Source organism: Neofelis nebulosa, chromosome 8, assembly GCF_028018385.1.
Source record: "Neofelis nebulosa isolate mNeoNeb1 chromosome 8, mNeoNeb1.pri, whole genome shotgun sequence".
Lineage (NCBI taxonomy): Eukaryota > Metazoa > Chordata > Mammalia > Carnivora > Felidae > Neofelis > Neofelis nebulosa.
The window spans coordinates 68,115,078-68,139,839 of NC_080789.1; the positions used below are offsets into that span (position 1 = coordinate 68,115,078).

General features: G+C 42.6%; 1 long non-coding RNA gene across 1 annotated transcript; it reads left to right on the plus strand.

Annotated features, from left to right (window-relative positions):
• The first annotated feature begins 349 nt into the window (after positions 1-349).
• LOC131519713 (uncharacterized) lies at positions 350-24,762 on the plus strand. Its single transcript, XR_009265750.1, has 3 exons — positions 350-1,303; positions 2,823-2,911; positions 18,344-24,762. It is a non-coding gene; the product is annotated as an uncharacterized LOC131519713 (long non-coding RNA).

A 24,762-nucleotide genomic window follows, 5' to 3' on the forward strand; every position in this document is an offset into this window, starting at 1 on the left:
GTATATAGGTCTTTGTTGACTATATAATTCTAGTGCTCAGTTGGGATACTTTCTAAAATCTAGTACAAAACATATTTAAAAGGTAACTTCTATTTATTTTTGCACATGTAATTTTATTTTTCTTACATAAGTAATACTTTTTATTTTTGAAATCTTAGAAACTATAGTTAAGCAATCAGAAGAGAACTGAAAATATCTATAATTACTACTGCACCATTGACATTGATTTGTATAACTTCCAGGTCCTTCTGAGAATACGTTTTGATGTAGGCATAACATTATTAAGTAGATAAGCTTCACATTCTTATACTGAGAAGATCCCCTGGAAAATACGGGGGTTAGAAGAAAGAACAAATGCTTTTGGGTAGATATGTTTTAGCAGCATTAATATCAAACTGACTGTTCACAAAAGTTCTGCCACTTGAATATCACTTTAGCCATTTTTTGCAAAACAATAAAAAAAAAAAGAAAGAAAGAAAGAATGAGAAAAAAGAGAAGGTGTGTGCTGTGTGCCAGGCTGCTGTGATGCAAATACCGTCAGTCGACATAAAGTAATGGCCAGAATGAAAACCCCAAACACATATGGCTGGTAGAATATCTGTGGCTAATAATTATTTTTAAGGTTTTTTTTTTTTTTTGAGAGAGAGAGCGCGCACATGCATAAATAAAACATTGAAAAATAACAGTAAGTCCTTTTGAACTTACTTTGCTTAAGAAGTAGTGGACCAAAGGGAAACATTCAAATATCATCTGGATTGAGTCTAAACCAAACTCATAGTCCTTTTCAATTTCTGCTCTGAGGATCTGTGAGACTGAAGCAGGGTTCTCCACATTTGCAGAGACAGATGAAGGGTTTCTGGGTCGTGCCGTGAGCGTAACTGGTCATCAGAGGAAGTGGTACAGTCTGTCCATAGGCTAGAACACACAGAGCGATCTCTACGTGTACTTTGTATCTGGTGCCGCAAAGGCTTTAGGGATATGGGGTGAACAACACAGAAATGCATTCCACCCTCCTTGAGTTCACTGTCCAGTGAGATGACCATTAAACAAACAAGTACTTAGTCCCAAAGGAGAACAAATGACTTCAGTAGTGAATAACTGAAGAACCAATCTTTGTCTCCAAGCTTCAAATGAAACCTCCCGGAGGATCCAGTGGAATGCCAAAGGTGAAGGAGGAGTTGGTCCCCACCTCAGCCCTTCCCCGGAACTTCTGGCAAGAGGCAACCGAACACCAAAGGCTCAGAGGCAGACATTCACAAAACTATAGGAAGACCTCTGTGGCTAAAGAATAAGTGAAGGAGAGGTAAGTTCTTGGTTCATTCTACTGCTATACACATAAACACCATTATAAATAGGGGGTGGTGGATATTTACGAAGAGAATCATCAAACTATGGTGTTAAATCGACAGAATACAAAATTCAGCCCCTTCTTTCTATAATTCTGATCAGCCTTCCTCAGTCTCCCTTCTTTGTTCCCACTTTGAAGGTTGATAAACCCCATAGTTCTGTCTTTGGTCTTGGTCCTCTTTTGTTCTTATGCTGCACACTCTCCTTGAAGATCCCTGGTGTTTCTCAAACAAGTCTGATAGCCTTTGCCCATCCAGGACACTCCTCCCCTCTGTCTTCTCATGGGTTGCTCTCCCTTCCTTTAGGTTTCTGCTTGGATGTAACCTCTTCAGAGAGGCCTTCTGTGATCCCTTACCACTCTCTGTTCCCTTAATGTCCTGTATTTTTCTTGAGAGCACTGATATATCTGGCATTGCATGCTATTGTATTTCTTATTGTGGGTCTCCTTCCCACTCGAATGTAAGTTCCATGATGCCAGAACCTTCGTCTTCTGTTCACTGCTGCGTAAACATTCAGCTACCCATACCATGTTGCTGGTATAAAGTAAACAATAAATATTTGTGTCATGGATAGATTAATGGGTACATGAATCAAGGATAAAATGCATTTCATGCTGTCAATGGATTGAGCTACTACCCACATGCCCACGACTCCAAGACCCAGACTTCCTGCCTTCTCTCTCTTGAGGGCCAGATCCACTTATCCAACTTCCTGTGGGACATCTGTGTTGTCATGATCTAGAGGCACTCAGATTAGCATACCCCAAATAGAACTCATCAACCCCAGTAACCTCATCGTGCTCTTCCTCTTGCGCTCCTTTCTTTTGTGATGTGAGTGACTCCCCCGTCTGCCCAGTTGCCCAAGCTAGAAGCCTGAGAATCCTGTTCCGTTTCTTCCTCTCCCTTATCCTCTGCATTCGGTCACTAAATCCTGCTGATTCCGTCCTTTTGACTTGATTCCATTCCTGTACAGCCCCATGGACAGCATATGATTCACCTGTTTCTCATTTCTTTCCTGAATTATTGCCCCTGACTAGCTGGCCTATCACGAATCTTGTCTCCACCAAATTCATGCTTTGCCATGCCGTAAGGAAAATCTTTCTACGGTACAATTGCAATCATGCTTAACATTCCCCAGCGGCTCCCCTTTGCTGTAAGGTAACAGTCAAGCTGCTATGTATGGTGTGCAAAGCCAATTAAAATTCAGCCCCCATCTAAATTCTAAAGCGTGTCTCTCACTAAGTCTCCTTTTGTCTCCATCTTGTTCCGCCACCACCATTCACACGAGCACAATGACGTGCCAGAAATATTTCCAATAAATATTTCTGGGTCAATTCTCAAAAAAGTATGTTTTTCTTGGCTTCTTGGTTGACCCTTAAGTTTCTGGATAAAGGGAAGGGTCCTTAGAGACAATGTGGCTTACAATGACCTCACTCCCGGCTAAAACCTTTCTGAAAGTCTGCCTCTTTGTGGAAGGTGGAGAGCTATGCTCTCTGGAGGAGCCTGATCAAAACTGTGAAAGGAAGACCAGTCGTGTTCTCAATTTCTTCACTTCCAGGGAAGAGGTAAGCTTTCAATTTGTAATCAGGGGATCGTCCTGACACCGAGAACTTCTCCATCTCACTGACATGCCTCCGTTGATACTGGAATTGTTTCCTTAAAGAAACATCATGCCTATCTCTACATGGGTCCACACAGCTTTCAAGCAGAATAGGGTATCTGGTTAGTCTTTATAAATCTAAGTGGAATAACCAGGACCCACGAGTAGAAGCTCCAGTCATGCCTATTCATTCCTTGGACTTAATAAAAGGGATACATCCCTGGAAATTCAAGCTGTCCAACAAATGAATGAGCCGTCTGGCAAGGTAATGAGTGCCTCATCATTGAGGATACGCAAACAGAACATAGATATCCACTCCATGGTTATTAGATGTTTCAAAGGAATCTTACATCTGAACAGGTGTTGAGTCAAATGAGCACAGATGTCCCTTCCTTACTCTGATATTCTTATTTGTCTCTGAGTCAAAGGATAATTACACGTCCTCCATTTTACTTTGGCTGTAGAGACCTAGACTTTGGTTAACAGATGGGAAAACAGACTTCGAAACTAAAAGCCCAGGAATTATTGTGCCTATTTTTGTCAGTTGGTTTTGTATAATCCTGAGATTAAAAAAAAATACTCCAAAGAAAGTTGTTTGTAGAATGAATTTCATCATAGCGAGTATTGTCACAGTAAAACATTTCCATGGCCAGTATATTGTCAAATCGCAAATGATGAGGCACTGTGATAAACTGATGAACACTTTTCAATGCATTAAATAATGTGGGCCTGTTTTTGAAGTTTACTGGAGTCTGACAAGAACACCTTTTTTTTTTTTTTTTTTTTTTTTTTTTACATTCTGTTGGTTGATTCTGTGAAATGAGCAGCTGTTTGATACAGACTTTTCAAGTTCCAGGTTTCAAAATTAAAGATCGTAGAGAAGCTTTCAATTAGTTTAAGGATTCAAGCTCGGACAAATTATATATAGTATTCGTTAGGACATACTTAGGGAAAGAGAAACCGTTTAGATATTTCAAACAGAGGGAACTTAATATAAAAATTGGTTCCAAGGGCGGGGGAAAGGCTGGAGGAGCAAGAGGGGAAAAAAAAAATCAGGTTACTGAAAAGAGCAACCCCAGGAAAGCAGTTCCTCCCCAAGCCGGGGCCGCTGTGACTCAGGAGTCAGGAGTGGACACCCCAGAGCAGGCCTTGCTGGGAGCTGCCAGACCACTGCTGCAGCCGTGGGACTCCCCTGTCCCCCACCAGGCGCTGGGCCGGCTGCTGTAGCTGCTGCCACTCTTGCTGCTGCCCCTTCCACCCAAACTGACAGCCAAGATGGGAAGAGAGTCAGTTCTCTACTCTTTGTACCTTCCAGGGTCCCTTGGAGCCTGCATCCAACGGGAAGCAGGGGACAAGGGCCCAGGAAAGCACGGCCGGCAGGATCTCAGCCCCTAACTGTCCAGAGCAATGCACAGAGGAGCGATTGAGCTAAGGGCACAGGGGCAAATGTCACTAAAGCTTAGAGGCTGGTGATTGATTTGAAAATGTTGGGGTTCAGAGGAAACGGCTGCTAGGAAAGAATTCTTGGGACACCGTCAGTGCAAAAAGGTGGTTTTATTAAAGTGCAGGGACAGGACCCGTGGGCAGATAGAGCTGCACGGGGGTTGTGACAGGTGACTGATTACATACCTTCAAGTTGGGAGGGGGTTAGGGACAGCGAAAGTCTCTGAGGAATTTTGGAAGCAAGGTTTCCAGGGCCTTGAGGGAGTTAGTTATTGTTTGGAAAAGGTCATTTATTACTGTTTAGTAAAACCTCCATCATGAGACCCTTCAGATGTGTATCAGTGGGCCAGATGCTGGGAGGGTGATTCCTAATATATATCTTGGAGGTAGAGATAAAGGAAGTTCCCAAAGGAATTTCTATATGTTAAAGAAGACTTACAGGGTCCTGGAGATGGGGATAATGTTAAGCTAACATTGCCTTTTGCCCTTAGCAAAGTATTAACATCGAGGTAGCTGAGTTCCTAGAGGAAGGTCACTCCGCCTATATTAAGGACTTGTCATTGGGCTGTAAGTAGTAAGGAAATTTAATTTTTTCTTTTGCCTTCGTTTCCCACATCAGTGACTATTGTCCTAATTTTCAAAGAGGGGCTAACAGTGATTTCTGTCAAGAGTAAACCAATTAGAATGCACCAACCTCTAGCAAGATTCTAGAATGGGTGACTAAGTGATTGTGGGACTGTTATTTTATTGTGTTTAATACCTCTGGAAACCAGAGAATTGCGAGGGCCAAATCTTAGCAATTCCAAAAATGGAAAATATGGGCCATCTCAGGGTACAAGGGTCTGAGAAACTTGTCTCAAATCCGAAAGCAGAGATTCTATAGGAGCATAGAGTCCCCTGGTCCATTAAAGTCCATGTATATGTAACATTTCACAGATGGAGAGGGCTTTTGAGATCTGGCAAGACCACCGAGATCTCCTTTATCTCTGTAGCAGTGGCTGGGATTCAGATCACTGAGCGCCTTGTCTGAGGTCACACAGCTGAAGTTGTCGAGGTGGGTGTACAAGTCAGCTTGCTGTCAGTGCTCTACTCCACGCCAGTCCCCACAAAGGATGGAACACTATGCAGCTAGGTGGCATCTCTGTAAGGATGATTATTGTCTTTGCTGTTGAGATGGAAGTTTTGCAGGGAATCATCCAAACGCTGGTTCTCCAGCCACTGTGTGACCGATGGCAAGCTTTGGTGAAGCATTGCAGGAGTCGGGAATGTGGTTAAGATGTGTCTTTGACATCAGGGACATGCCTGGGCAGGCTCGAGCCTGCTGGGTTCCCTTGGTTCCGTATCCCCTTCCTAGTTGGAACTAGAAACTGTGTTTGGAGTCTACTGTTTACACTAAAGGTATTGCTTCCTAAACTTATTAAAGTTTGCCTGAATAAACTTAAGCATCACTACTGAAAGTAGCACCTAGTTCACCTCTAGGAAAATTTAATTAAGTCAAAAAGAAATTTGAAAGGAAAAATAGCCATGCCCACTGTCTTCGTTCATTGGGGCTGCTATGAAAAATACCACTGACCGGGTAGCTTATAAACAACAAAAATGTACTTCTCACCGTTTTGGAGGCTGGAATCTGAGATCAGGGTGCCAGCGTGGACAGATGAGGGCCCTCTTCTGGGTCATGGACTTCTCCTGTGTCCTTGCATGGTGGCAGGGGCTACAGAACTCTGTGAGGTCTGTTTTATAAGAACATTAATCCCATTCATGAGGGGTTCAGCCTCATGACCTGAGCACTGCCCAAAGGCCCCACCTCCCAGACCATCACATAAGATGTTAGGATTTCAGCATATGAATTTGGGGAGATGGAGGGGACACAAACGTTCAGACATACGCAAACCTAGCATCCACTTAACTGTCATTCACTAAACTGCCCCTTGTACACCTGCTTTGTGCCTGGCTCTGACTCTGCCTTTTATATGCATTGCTTAAAGTCCTTAACCACACTTCTAGGGGCCCCTGGGTGACTCAGTCAGTTGAGTGACCAACTTGGGCTCAGGTCATGATCTTGCAGGTTGTGAGTTTGAGTCCCGCCTTGGTCTCTATGCTAACAGCTCGGAGCCTGTGTCTCTCTCGCGATCTGCCTCTCCCCCACTCTCTCTCTCTCTCTCTCAAAAATAAACATTAAAAAAAATTTAATAAATTCAAATAAAATCCTTACCACTCTCCTGTGTAGGTATGATGTAAGGATTGCCTGTCCTTTAAGGATAAGAAACAGATTCAGAGGGTTATCACATGCTAGTAGTGGTGAGGTTTGGGGGTGATGGGGGGGGCGGGTCCGGAGCCGGTGGCCAAGAAAGAATTCTTGAAAACGTCTTTGGTGCAAAAAGGTGATTTTATTAAAGCACGGGGACAGGACTTGTGGGCAGAAAGAGATGCACTGGGGTTGTGAGGAATGGTTGGTTCTACACTATGGAGTTGGGGAGGCAAAGTCAAAAAGGAGACCTCCAGAGGGACTTTGATATGCCAAAGAGGACTCCTAAGATACCTGACGCCTTGTTATTGTCAAGCCAGTAAAGCATCAACAGTAGGAAGGTAGGGGGTTCCCGGAGAAACTCTATACTCTGCATTTGCCCCAAGTGTCTGCCGATGGGCTGCAGGCCATGAGGAAATTCAACTTTACCTGCCATTTTCCTCTTGCCTTTGTTTCCCATATCATTATTGAGGGGTGATGTTGGAGTGTGTAGGTTTCTGGAGATCAAGCTATTGACAAGATCACCTTTTTCTTATAGCTTACTAAGTTATTTGTAAACTGATGGAGACCCATGTCCTGTATGACTGTGATCTCTGTTGGCTGGCCATTTGTTTTCTTTCCTTTGTCCTTGAGGAGCCAGGGGTGCCTGGGGAATATCACACCTATCCCACCTGGGGAGGAGGGGTGCGGCAGCTTGCACTGAGCCCTCAGCCCGCCCCACAGTGCCTCATCAGTAGAGGAGGAAAGTCTGAGAGCTGAACCGAGTCCCTCTGAGCCCAAAGGGCGTCCTCTTCCCACTCGGATACACCTGGTTTATGTCATTTTTTTTTTTTCTGGAAAAGTCACAGGAATTGTACCTCAAGTATAGTACTCGAAAATGCATTTGTTAAAGAAATAGAAATCCATTTATAAACACGGGTCGATGTCACGTTCTAATAAAATAAAACGGGCTCTTAGGTGCTTGCAGTGAACTTCTGAAATATTTATGTGGCTCCCAGAGAGAGGTTATTTCGCCACTGATGAGATTCTGGGACTTCATTAACCTTAATAAAATTACGTCTGATTCTTTAAATCAAGCAAGAATAACGTAAAACTGAGGACAACTTCTGGCTTAGAGTAGAACATTGCCCATGGCTGGGGGACATGTCACTGTAATGATACTAAGTATTTGGAAGGGCTGGTGAACATTTGCAATCTGCACTTAGCGGGAGACCAACCGTAAGGCTAATGTGTTACTGTGCTAGGAATCTATTTTATTGAAGACAAATGATCTCTTTGGGTAGATATTTTAAGAAAGGAGATTACATTTTTTCTTGTTGCATTTATTTCCAAAGTATCCCCACTAACTGCAGCAGAGGTTGGCTATTTCTGCAGAGGAACAGGGAGTACACATTTAGGCTTTGCAGATCACATGCTTCTGTTGCACCTATTCAACGTTACCACTGTAGCGTGAAAGTACCTCAGACAATAGGGAAAAGAATGAAAATGGCTGTGCTCCAATAAAACTTTATTTACCAAGTGGGAGGCCAGGGAGAGGACTATAGTTTGCCCACCTCTGGACTACAGTGTTAGAAGGCACCATCATAAAAGTTACTTCTACCTATATGCTCAAGAGACTATCAAACCAAAGAAGCTTAGTGACATTTATTAATTTTTTATGTCACTGTACCTACTGGGACATGCAAAGCCAACACAGAATATGACGTTTATGTAATGTGTTGCCGTACTTAATTTAAAGGATTTGGATGAAATCTTTCGTGTTAATTTATCTGTTGTATTTCTTAGTGACTTTGCATAAAAACAAAAGAATCTAGACGCAAGTGATGGAAAGAGGCCAGGATGAGTTTCCAGGTGTTCAGAATCTAACAACTGATGGCAGTGCTAGATCAATATTCAATTAGGAGATAATGAGTATCTTTCCAGCTTCCGTATTCTACCATCTCTGAGACTAGAATTGTGCAGGTTAAGGGCGGGCTGATTTTACTTCAATAAGTTATTAGAATTTTCTGTGACCAAAGTATATGCTAACTCTTCTAAAGTGTTAATCAAGATTAAGCAATTTTGGGGGCACCTGGGTGGCTCAGTCGGTTGAGCGTCCGACCTCGGCTCAGGTCATGATCTCATGGCTCGTGAGTTCAAGCCCCACGTCGGGCTCTGTGCTGACAGCTCAGAGCCTGGAGCCTGCTTCATATTCTGGGTCTCCCTTTCTCTCTCTCTCTCTCTGCCCTCTCCCACTCATGCTGTCTCTCTGTCTCTCAAAAATAAATAAAAAAAAATTTAAAAAATTTTTAGAAAGATTAAGCAATTTTTCATGAAGTTTCTTGGTTTTGTGTCTATGTTTAACCAATAAACGGAAGTATCATCTTTTAGACAGCCAATAATAACATATTCAATAAGGTTTAGTGACAATAATAAATTAATTCAATTATAGGTCTTTTCCTTAGAGATTTTTTAAGGGTTATGTTTCTTATAAAAAAATGACACTCATTTTACATATTTTTCTTAGTTATGATGGAGAATTTCTATGATAATATGAAAAATTCATTATATCATTCCTTGGAACCTTGGTTATCAATCTCATTACGATGTCATAGCAGGTTAGATGTTGGAGCTCAACTGTAGGTAAAGAGAAGAGATAACTTTGAAAATGTAAAAATCATTTTGAAATCAAAGTTATTTTCTAATTGAATTTAGTAATAACAGTTTGACTTCATGCAGTGGATTAGCCTTTGCCTGTTCTTTTCCAACTGTGACCTCTTCCGCTCGGCAATATCCAAAGGCAGTAGGAAGGCTGTGGCCATCCTTCACCCTGTGTACTCTGGGATGCAAGGCTCACGTCTTCCACTTCTCCCTGGGTTCCTTGGCCTTCGAGTCAGACTGTCCTTGGAGGTGGCCAAGCCTAGCTCCTCCAAAGGCTTTCCAGACCATGGCTTGAGAATGAATAAGGCTGATGGGCCCTTCTGATCAGTGTCCTGCTTTGCCTCCTATGCCTACGGTGGCCCTTGCTCTCCTGGAGCAAGGGACCAACACTTCTTACAGAATGTGACAGCTTTACTCACTCGGCCCACAGACCCCTTGCCTATCCTGGCTGGTGGGGATGTGTGAAAGTCAGGCGTGTGATCAGTAGGGACAGGGGTCACTTTCCGAGATTGTGGTGATTTCAGCCTAGAGTTCAAGAGAAGACAGAGTGATCTGGAAGACATGCTGTTCCCTCTTTATGCTATCAAATTCCAAACTGTGAATTTTATATGACCCCCAAATGGAATACTGTTCACATGTTCTGGAATTCCCTATTCTCCCTACGTGAGACTTGCATTTGTGGCCATTATCAGTGAAGCACAATGATGACTTTGTGACAATCATTGGAAACCAGTAATCACAGATCACAGGATGCGTGTTCCAGGACCATGCGTAAGTGATATAACAAGGCATTGAATAAGTGCAGAGATGAGATTCGTATGGTTTCAATATAAACAAGTTCCAAAGGATCGTAACATTGTGAGTAATAACAACATTGCAACCCTTTGCTGTAGTGGAAAATAAAAAATTATCCAGAAGTGGCACATCCAACAATAAAAAACGTGAGTGATGATTCCTGGACCTTTTCAGGAAAAGATGGTCCCTGGACATTGGCCAGACTGAATAGTAAATACACCCCCAAAGTATCTCTTCCACTCCTTCCCATTATTCTGCATCTTTATTGATAAATTCCTATACTTTCCAGGGGCCTACACATTTTGTAAAACTATTTAATCAAAGTCCTTAGTTAGACAGGGCCTTGCAAAAAAATTTTCCCTGGGTGCCATATTCCGCACATGGGGCAGCTCTGCTTAGTTGTGACCTTTTCTTTCAGAGTGAATAAGTATTAATTGACTCACTGCACTGTACAGTGTTCTATGACAAATGCTGTGAGGCCACACCTTATCAAAACTTGTAGGATGCAACCACTGCCCTCAAGAGCCATGGTCTTTCTGGCTACACACAATTAAACACATGAAGCGGATCAAGGGAACTAGAAGACCAGACATTAGTTGGCACGTATTAAATCTCAAAACACGGCAGAAATGGTTAATGCTTGGGGTTCAGGTAGGGCCAAACTCAGGCTGGGCTGGTATCTCCAGGAAGGCTGGTGGCACTTAACACAGGCCCTAGGCCTAGGCTGGGTGTAGAAGACCTCAGAAAGATACAGGCGACAGGTTGGGCAGTGGCAGCAGTGGGAACCCCTTGAGGAGGGAGCCCCACTTCAGGATTCAGACTCAAAGACATTCTGAATCGAGGAAGGCATGGCCCCTGGCCCTGAAGAGCATTTGACTGGCCTGGAGTGGGGGTGGTGAGCTATTAGGAAAACACTGTGAACAGGAGATATTGATAGAACTCCTTTTGGGGTATAAGTCTCTCATCAGAAATATCTTGGTCGGGGGCATCTGGGTGGCCCAGTCAGTTAAGAGTTTGGCTCAGGTTATGATCTCACGGTTTCGTGAGTTAGAGCCTCACGTCCGGCTCCGTGCTGACAGTGTGGGCTTGCTTAGGATTCTCTCTCTCCCTCTCTCTCTGCCCCCCCCCCATTTGTGTATGGTTGTGCTCTCTCTCAAAAATTAAAAAAAAAAAAATTAAAAAAAAAAAAAAGACATCCTCTTGGTGGTTTCTTCAACACCCATTTCTTGGCATAGACCTAGCCCAACAACCACTCTCTTCCCTGTCTCTCTCTCCACCTTGTTCCTATCCTCCCACCCCCTACTGGCAGGGTGTGATTTCAGTGCTTTTCTGCCTGCCATGTTCTCTAAGCATGAACGCTGGTTTTTCACCTTGCACTCCTAACCAAGCCTCACGGAGTGCTCATATGATGGCATGAGCCCCAGACGTGACATCAGAAGACCGGTGGCCGAGACTAGGTCTGTCACTTGCTGGCTCTGTGGCCTTGGGCAGGTTACTGGATGCCTCTGAACTTCTGTTTCTTTTTGCATGGACATGGTGATGCTTTACTACTTACTTTACAGGGCATGGTGAGGAGCAAATGACGTTCTTGAGCTTAAGAGAATAGTTTCTAATACTTAAATAGAGCTTACTTGGTGCCAGGCAATCGTCTAAGGGCTTTAGATATACTAAGTATTTTAATTCTCACAATAACCTTGTGAAGAAGAAACTATTATGATTACATGTGCAGTGGGGAAGCTTAGGCACAGAGAGATTAAGTAATTTCCCAAAGATTACCGCATTCATTCAGGGTAAGCGCTGGGAGTTAAACCCTGGGGAGTCTGGTTCCAAAATCTATTCCCTTAACAAGCACATTATACTGTTTATCTAAAAACAATACGAGAGAACACTCAATACAAGGCTCACTACTTGTCCGATACTGTACCAAAGGCCCAATTAATTCATTTAATCCTCACGATAGCCCTTTGAGGTACCTATGAGGTGGGGGCATTACTAACTATTGGAAAATGATTTGTAAAAACTTCCACATTTAGGAAGGGAGAGTAGATGAAGCCTTCCCTATTCTTCCCACTGAGTACAACTGAAATCCTGTGCAGTGTATATAAAACAAACACAAGAAGACTTTGAAAGGTGGAGATGAGAAGGCAGATCAACTGGGGACCTTGGAATCAGAGGAGCAGGATGCTTCGAGTTACCTGAGTTTTCTGTTTTGCCTCAACTATCCCAGAGCTGGGGCTGAAGAAGCTGGCAGCCTGGAAAGGCCAATGAGTGTAGCCCCCGAAAGCCCCAAAGGAAGCCTGCTCTTGGGAGCCAAGGGAGCAGCCTAACAAGACAGAGACCTTTATCGACAATAGCTGCTCTCCTGCAGCCAAACCCTGCACAGGAATCTGGGAGCCCGCTCTCACCCATGCCAGTGAGGCCCAGAGGGAAGCCTGGACTTCTACCCTTGTGAGGCTTTAACAAGGAGCCCAAACCTCTCTGCCGGGGATTTCATCCCCCGAAGGTAACGAGCCCCCTCTGTGTAGTCGTGTCAATGGAGACCAGTTGGGCACCCTAGACTTCCGTCTCCATCCGGAAGTGCTGAGGCGCCTCTCCCCATCCCGACTGGGATGGTGTCAGAGAAGGCCTCATGCAGAATCAGGACTTTCAGCACTGCCCAGCGGTAGTGAGGCCCCTCCGGACATGCCCGCCATGATGTCAGTGGAGACCATGAGAGGAGCGGTGATGAGGCACCCCCTCTTCTGCCCGGCTGGGGCGAAATCAGTGGAGGCCCAATCCACCGCGATTCTCCCATGCCCCGCGAGCTGGGGGCATCAACAAAGGCCAAGTGGAAAGCCTGAACTTCACCCTCAGCTGGCAGTAATGAAGTTGTCCCCTCATCTTCCCCTGCCAAAGTAGTGTCAGAGGAAGCCAGAAAATATGAAGGTTTAAACAAGATTCAGAGTCTCATCACAAAATAGCCCAAATGTCCAAGAAAAAGAAATTGCTCATTATACCAAGGGCAGGGAAGAGCTCAGACTAAATGAAAAAAGACAAGCAATAGATACCAACACCAAGATGACAGAGGTGCTGGGATTATCTGACAAAAATTTTAAAGCAGTCGTCACAAAAATGCGTCTGTGGCTTATTTCACTTAGCATAATGCCCTCTGGGGAGGCCTTCCTTAGGAAGGAGAGTGAAAAGAAGAAAATCAGGTCCACATGTGCTCCTCTGCCTTTATTTTTCCCTCTAATATCTTGAAGAAATGTACGTACTTTGACAGTTTTCTGAAATACAGTGTTCCAAGTGTTCCCTGAACGTAACCGTCAGGATTTCTCTAAATCCATTTAACTAATCTCTTAATAATTTAAAATGTATGTGACAGGGGCATCGGTTCAAAGATATTTCCAGGTTTCTCATGGATTTGCTTTCATTTTCTTATCAACAACTCATTTGACACAATTTGCCTCTTTCATTCCCTCACATTTCTTTTTCTGATTGTTTCAGCCTAAGGTAGAATTTAACAGGGTTGTACCCCTGAGATTTCCAGTCATAGCGTCATGCTGTTCATCCCTGTGGGTTTTGTCTGTTACCTCTACTAGAGGAATTAGTAAGAACTCCTGCATCTTTGAAGAATCTTGGAGATCATGAACAATCTCCTGTTTTCCTTGCCGGTTTTATATCTGTCCTCCACATCTTTCTCAAACTATAATCTTGCTTTGCCGTCCTTTTCTTCTTTATTTCCATCATGGGATTTTGCTGGTAGCCTCTTCCTGTCATTGCACTGGAAACACATTATTATTTTTATTTCTTGTCCTTGAGAATAATAAAAAAAAAGATAAATATATTTCAACACCACAGGACACTTTCTTCTTTTTCCAAATTGCCTTAGAACTAATGTTTCACATCCAATGCCTTATGGAACACAAATCTCAAAATCAATTAAGAAATTTTTTTACTGAAATTACGGGTGCCCGAATGATTATATAGAATCTTCTTTCCTATTCTCGAGTACTTAGAAAGAAATGCCTTCTAAGCAGGAATGGAATTCAGACATATTTGGGATTAACATGAGGTCCCTGTGGAATCGTATATCGTGGAGGTCTGCTGTGTCCCGAGAGTCTTGCAATAGATGATTTCAGTTGCCCGACCAGTGCCAGGCATCCACACTGAAGTGTGTTGGGACAGTGTTGGTTGAAGTCTGAGTGCTCTCATCCTTCATTTTTCTGATGAAGCAGCCTCAGCAGTGAAGCAGTCTTGAGTAACCATCATATCTCAGGCTGTGAGACTCTGAGGTATTTATTCATGAGATTTGATTTTATTCTCCCAGAGCTGGCTGCTGATTCAGAGAGCAAATTCCACTCCACTCGGCCTGAGCATAAAGAACTTATTTTAAGTTCTAGACAGCTTCTGGAATCCTAGGGAAGTCGGGCCTCCTCTGACAGGAAGTGGGAGCTGGAAATCCAAGGAGCTGTCTCCAGATCTCTCTCTCTCCTGTGGTCTCTCATGTGTCTATCTGCTCTCCCTGTGTCTCACTCTTGCTCTCTCTCCTTCTCCCTGTCATTTCATTCTCTTTCACTGTGAACCTGTACCTCAAAATGTCCACCAGCCCCAACAGTGCATCATCTCCTTCCTGCCCAACATCCTCCTGTAGCCTAACTCTGTCTCTCAGAGTTCTGATTCCAAATCCCCGAGGAAGAAATTCAGTCTCGACACTGTCTTTTAGAGCCCTGCTGTAAACTTCTAGAAAGCCTATCGATGTGATTTAATCAGTGACTGCCTAAGATCTAGGGCTTTCTCATTGACTCAGAAGCAGTGCACAAGATTAGATTATATGAAAAAAGATGGGGCAATTGATTAAAAAAATTTTTTTTGAGAGCACGCAAGTGTGGGAAGGGCAGAGAGGGAGGGGGGACAGAGGAACTGAAGCAGGCTCTGTGCTAACAGCAGTGAACCCAATGTGGGGCTCGAACTCACGAACTGTGAGATCATGACCTGAGCTGAAGTCAGTTGGACTGAACCACCCAGGTGCCCCCGGGAAATTGTTTAAAATACTAGTGTGTTCTCTAAGGACACTTACATTTTTTTTTTTTTTTTAGGTTTGTTTATTTATTTTGAGAGAGAGAGATAGATCATGCATGCAATGAGGGAGGGGCAGAGAGAGAGGGATAGAGAAAATCCCAAGCAGGCTCAACACTCTCAGTGTGAGCCCGACTTGGGGCTCGATCTCACGAAACAGGAGATCATGACCTGAGCTGAAATCAAGAGTCAGGTGCTTAACCGACAGAGCCACCCAGGCACCCCACTAAGGACACTTGTTTGTTATATTTTGGTAATACCTTTCAATAAGGCTTAATACTTGCTGTACAGGGTGAAGTTTCTTACAATTCAGTCTGAGCCAGACGAGGACCCTTTATTCTCTCTTGCAGTAGAGTCTGTGGGAGCTGCTATGTAATTGAGAGGATTATGGCATTCGGGGGATTGGACTACTGGAAAGAGCAATGGGTTGATACTTGGGAGCCCAAAGATTATGCCCAGGTCCCAACATAATACTAATTTATTAGATTGCTAAATACAAATTTATATTTGTAAATACAATTTATATTTAGTATTACTAAAATACTAAATACAAATCAAGTCATTTTCTGGGCTTCTTTCTTTCTTTCTTTCTTTCTTTCTTTCTTTTTTTCTTTCTTTCTTTCTTTTTTCATTTATAAAATGATGGGGCTTGTGTTAGTCAGTGATTCTCAAATTTTTGGAGTATGAAAACTTTTCTTAATTTCAAAAAGTTATAGATAACACGTGATATGGTGTTGATTTTGTTGCCCAGTGAAAGAAATTAAAACAAACAAAAAACCTGTAAACCCTGGTTCCAATACTTGTAATAATTCCAGAACCTCTGGGAGTCCAAATCTCCGGGGTTCCACAGCCTGGAACCCCCGGTTTAGCTGAGTTTGAGGTCCCTCCAGGCTCTGATATTCTCATATTCAAGTCAAGCGAATATGGGCTCCTTAGAAAAACATTCATTTATTCAAGAGGAAAGCTGACATTCAATACTACCAGATCTGAGAAAAGCACGAGTTTTTGAGAGAGGTGAATTGAGGCAGATTTCAGGGTGTACGAATCTGAGCTGAGAAGATGGGAGGAAGAATCAATACTAGTCGCAGTGGGAGTGGGGTGACATGATGGCGAACAAGGTTCCAGAATGTGGCTCATGCCAGGAAGAGGGTCAGATGCCATGATCACTAACAGAAAGAAGCAGAGGAGAGGCAATCTCACCCCCAAGGCAAGGTGGATTAACTCTTCCGGCCTTAAAAGTGAATATATTATATATTAGTATATTAAATATAAAATAATATCTTTTTTGTTTTCAATGTTTATTTTTGAGAGACAGAGAGAAACAGCATGAGTGGGGGAGGGGCAGGGAGAGAGGGAGACGCAGAATCCGAAGCAGGCTCCAGGCTCTGAGCTGTCAGCACAGAGCCCCACGCGGGGCTCGAACTCACAAACTGTGAGATCATGACCTGAGCCGAAGTCAGATGCTTAACTGACTGAGCCACCCAGGCGCCCCAATAGAAAATAATATCTTAATGTAATATGATAATATAAGTAATAATATGTACTCATATGTGTTATGTCAATTAATATTCATCTGTAAAACACCAGGGCAGTGTATGGTATAGAGTAGGCTGGTCTCCCCGCTCCTCCTTAATCACAACGACAGTTGAAGTGTTAACGAAAGCCTTCTAGTTAGACTTCTCTAAAGACGAATACCAACTGAGTTGACGTCACGACGTTACTGGCAATGTCTTAGGGTAATGTCTGCAATATATGTACAAGAGAGAGGCTCACGGAAAAATACATTCTTGAAGCATGCCCCAACACTGTCCCTTTTATGTTTTCAATACTTTGCATGCTTCATATCAAAGAAGAGATTGATTCTGAAAGACATTCTGCCTCACAGCACTCTTCATGTATTTGAAAGGAGATCTGAACTTGACAGTGTACGTTTCCCAGAGTTACATACAGATTTGGGTATTAGGTTGAGGATATCAGGTCAAATTTCTACCCAGATAGTCATCTAACTGCAAGGAGAAGCAAGATGGGCAAATAGGGAAAATTCTTGACAAATCTTTGAGGCTATTAATTCTCAGGGTTTTAAAAAGTTACTAATATTTCAATTCCCATGTTCTAATAAACATTCCCTCTCTCTCCATGCTCCAGCAACCTCAACTGTAGAAACTCTAAGAGGGGCACCTGAGTGCCTCAGTTGGTCGTGTCCAACTCTTCATTTCCTGAAGTCGTGATCTCACAGTTTGTGAGTTCGGGTCCTGTGCTGGGCTCTGTGTTGACAACACGGAGCCTGCTTGAGATTCTTTCTCTCCCTCTCCCTCTGCCCCTCCCCTGCTGTCTCTCTCTCTCTGTCTCTCTCAAAATAAATAGATATGTTTTTTTAAAAAACACAAAGTTTCTAAGAAAGTGTCGGTTCAAATGCGAACCAAACCGAAATGTGGTGATATTCTGAGCAGCCATGGGATGTAGGAAAAGCAGAGCCTCTGCATATTCTATTTCCTTTCTAATATGAATCAAATCATATTACTTTAGCGAAGTGATGAAAAAAATGTTCAGTGAACACTTCCGTGAAAAAAGTTTGTATATTCATCTATCACGAGTGTTGCGTTCTGTTTTCAGAATCAACCGGTAGGCAAAATATGTTCGAAGAACAGAATGTGTTTTAATCTAATCATCGAAAACTGCAAATTGATGCTATGGCTGATAGAAGTTGAAAGTGGAGAGAGGAGGAAGAAGAAAGGAGAGTTCCAGAGGGAGAGAGAGAGAGAGAACAGAGAAAATAATGGGGAAAGCTTATTAAAGAAACAGAAGAAAATTTCCCCCAAATAAAGGGCATGTCTCCAGCCTGAAAGGTCGGACTGATTGTTTAGCTCAGTGAATAAAAAATATGTCCACCGTAAAGCTATGACACTGTGAAAGTTCGAATCCCCAGGGACGGAGAGAAGATTCCCCAGAACTTCCAGATAGAGAAGGAGAAAATCAATGTACGTACACAGCATTGGTTATAAGAGTGGCATTGTTTGTAGCTTATAAATCTCGCTACTCACAGAGAGCTTTTCTTCCACTTGAGCTGATACTGTGCTCCTAAAGACCTGTCTTCTAAGTTTTACCTCTGATTGCTTCTCTGACAGTCCTTCTTATTCCCCGCCCCCGTTGAAAATATTGCTACAAGTTTCTATCAAATATTCAACGTGACCTCTTCTCCCTTTGACCCATTTCCAGATCTGACACAAGTGTGCACTGGCCTGGATCCGTCTCCTCTTGGTTAAGGAGCCATCTCTACAGTCATCCTCTGTCCTGGGCAGTGGCACGTGTGGATTTTCTTAGCCCAGGCCAGCTGACCTCAGACACCAGCGTATCTGCGGAGACCGACCCCAACCTGCTCTTGGCACGCGGAGATGTTGACAACACCTCTTCTTCTGCTGCTGGAAGCAGATACAGTCTGCAAACACCATCACACCATCATGAGAATTCTCTCGGCCTCTTCCCACACCACGGACCCGTCCACACAGCATTACCATCAGGCAGGCAAGCTGAGGCAGCAAGAGTCTGCTTATGCTGACAGCCGACGCGTGGGTGGGTGGGCACCGTGCCCTAGAAGCAAGTACTATTAAGGCTTAAGGATGCAGGCTTGCATTTATATATTTGTATAAGATCAACCCCCCTCCTTCCTTTGTTCTGTCTCTGCGCTCCCTCATTTCCCTTGAATCTCTTTCGTGATGGTGGTACAATAGCACCTACTCCAGGGTGCTGTTAGGCAAGGATTTCTCCTTCTTCCCCTTAGCATTTCATTGTTCCATAGATTTAGGTGTTCCTGTGCCCTGCTAGTCTGAGGACACCAGAAACTGTTCCCATGGTCACTTCTACCAGTTCGTGTTTACTACATAACAAATTGCCCCTTGATGGCTTAAAATAACAACCAGTTTTTAGCTCACAACTCTGCCGTTTGGCCATTTGGACTGAGTGCATGTAGATAGTTCTGGGTGGGGATTAGCTGGTTGAAGGGCCTCAGTTGAAATGGCTTATCTCTACTTTGCACGGTTTCTCATCTTCCAGCAGGCTATCCCAGAATGGTCACCTGGTGACTGCAGTTTTCCAAGAACAAAACATCGGAAGTTGCAAGGCCTCTTCCCCCCCCCCCCCGGTTTTATTGAGAAATAATTGGCATATATCATTATATAAGTTCAAGGTGTAGCACATGATGGTTTAATTTACATATGTCATGAAATGAGCGCCACAACAGGTTGAGTTAATATCCATCTTCTCATATAGATACAATAAAAAGAAAAAAATTCTTACGACGAGTGTTCTTAGGATTTACCATCTTAACGATTTTCCTAGATAGCATCCAGCAGCGTAGGTAAAGTCATCATGTACATTACATCCCTAGTGCTTATTTATCTTACTACTGGAGGTTTGTACCTTCTGACCACCAATTCCCTCTCCCTTCCCTCTTGCCTCAAGCAGCTACAAGGCTTTTTCCATATCTCTTTTCTCACGAGTTTGATTTTTAAAAAATTTTTCATTAGAGTCTACGTATAAGTGAGATCATACAGGATTTGTCTATCTCTTAATTCACTTAGCATAATTTCTTCAAAGTCCATCCGTATGTTGTAGATGATAAGACTTCCTTTTTTTATGGCTTACTAACCTTCCATTTTACACACACACACACACACACACACACACACACACACACGTATGCGTGTGGGCCACCTCTTCTTCATCCATTCATCCATCAGTGGACACTTAGGTTATTTCCAAGTCTTGGCTATTGCAAATAATGCTGCTATGAACATGTCGATGCAGATATAGTTTCAAATTAGTGTTTTCATTTCCTTTGGATATATTCCCAGAAGTGGAATTGCTGGATCATACAGTAGGTCTATTTTTAATTTTTTGAGGAAACTCCATACTGGTTTCCATAGTAGTTGCACCAATTTCCAATTCCACCAACAGTGCACAAGGGTTCCCTTTTCTCCACACCCTCACCAGCACTTGCTATCTCTTGTCTTTTTGATGATGGTCATTCCATCAGGCATGAGGTAATGACTCAGTGTGGTTTTAATTTGCATTTCCCTAATGACCAGTGATATTGAGCATCTTTTTATGTACCTGTTGGCTTTTTGTAGTTTTTCTATGGAAAAATGCCTCTTCAGGTCCTTTGACCATTTTTTTAAGTTGGATTATTTGTATTTTTAACTATTGAGTTGTAGGAGTTCTTTGTGTATTTTGGACATTAGCCCCTTATGTAGTTTGCAAATATTTCCCCCATTCTGTAGGTTATCTTTTCACTTTGTTGATGGTTTCTTTTGCTGTGCAGAAGCTTTTGATGCGGTCTCAATTTATTTTTGATTTTGTTGCTTGTGCTTTAGGTGTGGTTTCCAAAAACTCACTACCAAGGCCCATGTCAAAGAGTTTTGTTTCTGTTTTCTTTTAGGAGTTTCAAGGTGTCTGGTCTTATGTTTAAGTCTTTAATTCATTTCGACTTAATTTTTGTGAGCAGTGTGAGATAGGGGTCTGGTTTCATTTTGTTACATGTGAATATCTAGTTTTCCTAACACCATTTATTAAAGAGACTATCATTTCTCCATGCTCAGCACAGAGCCCGATGCAGGGCTCGATCCTATGACCCTGCAATCATGACCTGAGCTGAAACCAAGAGTTGGATGTTCAACTGACTGAGCCACCCAGGCACTTCTTGTCCCAAATATTTTATGTATTACTTAAGTTACACACGAGAATAATAATCTCCTGACATGTTGAAGGATTCATGATTTTGAGTCAAAACACCTAATTCAGGGTATGTCTCCAGACCTCTTTTAACTATATGTAAGGCCAAGTAATGGCAAGTATTATGAAATCTTCAGCATGGGGCTCAGCACATAAATGCTTAACAAATGTTTGTTGAATCTGAATGAAAAGATGGGAGCAAAAATGCTATATAAATCAGAGGAAATTAGCCTGAAAACCTATCCCATTAATTCTGTGTTTATGATCAACTTTTATCATGGAAATTTGGAATTTAATAGGTGAGAAAAAAGATTCGATTTAACTTCCATACTTGCAGTATGGGCTGTTGGATGGAACAGCATCATGTCCATTGCTGTACGTAATAGTTGGGAATTATAACGAAGGGCAGAATGAAGAGGGTCCTTAAACTTTAGTTCACTAAGTCACCAACTGAATTAAGAAATCACGTATCTTTACAAATTCCAACAATGTTCCTCAGCTATTTCAAGCGGGACCTCGGAGAAGCACCTAAACGAACTATTTTTTAAAAACCTCCTTTCTTTAGAAGTTGCAACACAAATTGGCAAGAAGCAGAAAGTGACCTCTTAATTTTGTTTCATAGGCCCCATATTCAGTTTGGTCTGATGCTCTTTCCAGTCCTGTTTCTCCAAATTAAAAATTGATCAATAGAAACAATAAGAATACATTAGAGAAATTTTTGCAGATTCTTAGTCTAAATATATTTTCCTAAGTCCTATTTAGTAAGCAACTGCAAGAGTAGGCTGGCTATTTACTTAATGACCATGAGAAGCCATCCTGACCCTTCCCAGGAAGGTCAAAGAGCAGCTTGTTTTTTGGATGCCTAATTTAATTGGACAAAGGAAATTGCTTTCATCATTTTTGTTTTGCCCTTCCTAATTGGATTGAATGTCAACTTTCCACGCGATGTTCCCCAACATACACTCATGTTCCTAATGCAACCAGATTAGATCAATCTGCATCTGTCTTCATTGTACCCTGGGACTGCATAAACTTTGAATACATATTTATTTTGTGGATTTCATTTCCATGTTAATTAGAATTCAGGTTCCTGGAATTTCCATTCTGAGTATGATAATCTTCTTATAGTCAGCATGATAGAAACAGCTGCATTCATTTACTTTATGAAAAATGGTGTTTCTGGCTCAGATGATCATTGGATATATACTTTCTAGATCAAAGATTGTGCCTCCATTCCTTCCTATAGATTTATCAGAATGTATTAATATATTGAGAACTTTCAAACTCAATTTTATGAGGTCACTGTGTTTTTTGGAAGACAAAGTGAACAACAAAAATTATTGGGAAATGATACTAAAATGATCTCATTGCCTTTTCTTCTACTGTAATCACTGCTCTCCAAGTAGACTTTTTAAAAAGATTAACTAGTTTCTTAATTATAAAAGTTGTCTACTACTGTTAACGTTTTGATGGCTTTCTTTTCATATACATATAGTAGATTTTTGTAAAATGTTATTACTCTAAACAGATAAATATGATCTCTGTCCCAAAATGTGTTTTTCAACAGCCATCTTTCTAATCTAATCAAGAATTTTTTAGACAACCAGGGTGCCTGGCTGGCTCAGTTGGTAGAGCACGTGACTTGATCTCAGGGGAATGAATTCGATCGATCTCCAGGTTGGGCATAGAGCTCATTATTAAAAGAAAAGTGAAAAACAAAACAAAAAAAAAAAGAATTTATTAGACAATAAAATAAAGGAGATTATTCAATCCAACATCAACATGTGCTAAAGATTTACTATATTACTATGTCACCCGCCTTCCTCTTTGATGGGGGAGAAGGGCACGAAAATAAATAAGACACATCCTTGCTTTGAAAAAGTTTGTAAACTACAGAAAAAAAAACATGGTAAAGTAATTATGTAAATTATGTAAATTACATAGTAAAGTAATGATATCAACCATTTACTGGGCACTAAGTAGGTACCAGTTACCTTTTATTCCTCAGGACATCTCTGATGTGGGGACTATCACACTCCTCATCTTACAGATGAGGAAACTGAGGCTGAGCGATGTGGAGTATTGTGCCCCAGACCGCACAGCCGGTTGGTGATAGAACTGGGAGTTGAATCCAGCAATAGGGTTTCAGCCAGGCCCTTGATCACTGCATTCCACCATAGGGGAGCACTTCAGTTATAACATGCCTTCCATATACTGGAATAAATAAAATTCTCTCCGAGTCTTCTTGACGTGAAATATAGATCCAAGTACTCTACAGGGTCTGTGCACGGTACCTCACTCTCATTTTCTCAAGAGAAGGGACTAGAACATTTATCGTTGAGCCTGTCGGTCTATAGAGGAGATCCCATCCTTGCAGTAATGGAAAGGATAAAAAAGTCAGATGGCCTGGTATTTCGCCACCCTCAGGATCTGGGATAATTTTCCCTGGGCCTGTAGAGAGTGAGCGCAGGGCAGTTTTATTGTTGGTCTGTGCCCAGGGCACACTCTGCCCCACCCTGGGCGCACGATGGTTAAAGGAGATAAGGAGTAATGAGGCCCGCTATTACATATAGGGCTCCCAAGGACCATCTCTCTCATAAGGTACCATTGGCGCAGAGACCTGAGGCAAGTGAGAGAAGGAGCCACCCACTCTCTGGGGAGGAGGATTCCAGCCAGCACCAATGTTCCGAGGCTACCATGTGGCTGGTGTGTTCAAGAAACAGCGAGAAGCCGGGTGGCTGAAGCAGAAGAAGAGAAGGGAATGCAAGAGCTGATGAGGTTAGACAAGCAGCGAGTCAGGACGTAGGGGAGGAACACAGGAATGCTGGAGGCACCGAGTATCTGTTTGTATCACATTCTTTCACGCAGGTGATGGGAGCCCTGCCCGATGAAATTACACGGAATTCCCTGTTGGAAAACTTTGCTTGAATTAAATAGCTCCCACTCAATAGGACTCCGTTTTTCCAGCATAGAAATTGAGAATAATAAAGCCTGTCTCATGGGGCATTGTGCTTATTAAATGAAATAAGATAATGTTTGTGAAAGTGCTTTGTCATCTGTAAGGCACTGTGATAAAGACTACTCTTGTTTTTGCTGTTAAGAGAAGTCGATGGTTAAGTTGCTCAAGAAGCAAGGGAGTGGAGACAGTTCTAAGCTGAGTGCCCTGGATCCTGTGGTCCTCTTCCTTAACTGTTCCCTCCGTTAATTTCCAGTGTCTTTCCCAGTCTCCCCTTCAGCAGGAGGACTTGGTGAGCAAAGGCAGATAAGCAAGCTTCTCATCGGCATGATAAGAGGTGCATAACCACCCCCAGTGATAGCCAAGCCACACGGTGTTAAGATCACCTTCGTTTGCAAATTTGACCTGCAAAATTACAGTGCGGTGCTCGTAGTGGGGGTGGGGGGCCTCAATGAAGCTCAAGATCGTTATTTCCACATCTAATATCAGCCTCTGGAAAACACAGTACATCTGTATAATGACAATGTCAAAGATCCCCGTTTTTGTGTGTGACACCAGCACCCACACAGAACAGGAATCACTCCAGAGTAGGAAGGTAGACATCGTTCTCTGAGTGGTCATGTCAGATGGACATATCTGAGTGTTCAGCACATATCAGACCAGACTACCGTGACGTCATTTGTTGCAATTACTGATAGAAGTCTGCCCAGGTCCAGCCCCAGCGGGTCCAGGGGTTCCCGAAGGATGAACGGCGTGGGCGAGAATGCAAACAGACACAGACAACAGCAGTGTGTTAGACTGGCCGCTTTATTGTGGCAAACGTGGCATTGTATTTGTTAGCAATTTCCTTGTAGAGGGCGTCATCTATGTTTCTCCGCATTACCTAATTCTAAAAATGTTCCTTTGTGTAATCACCCATTAAGGAACATCACGGTTATTTCTTTGTAACGTT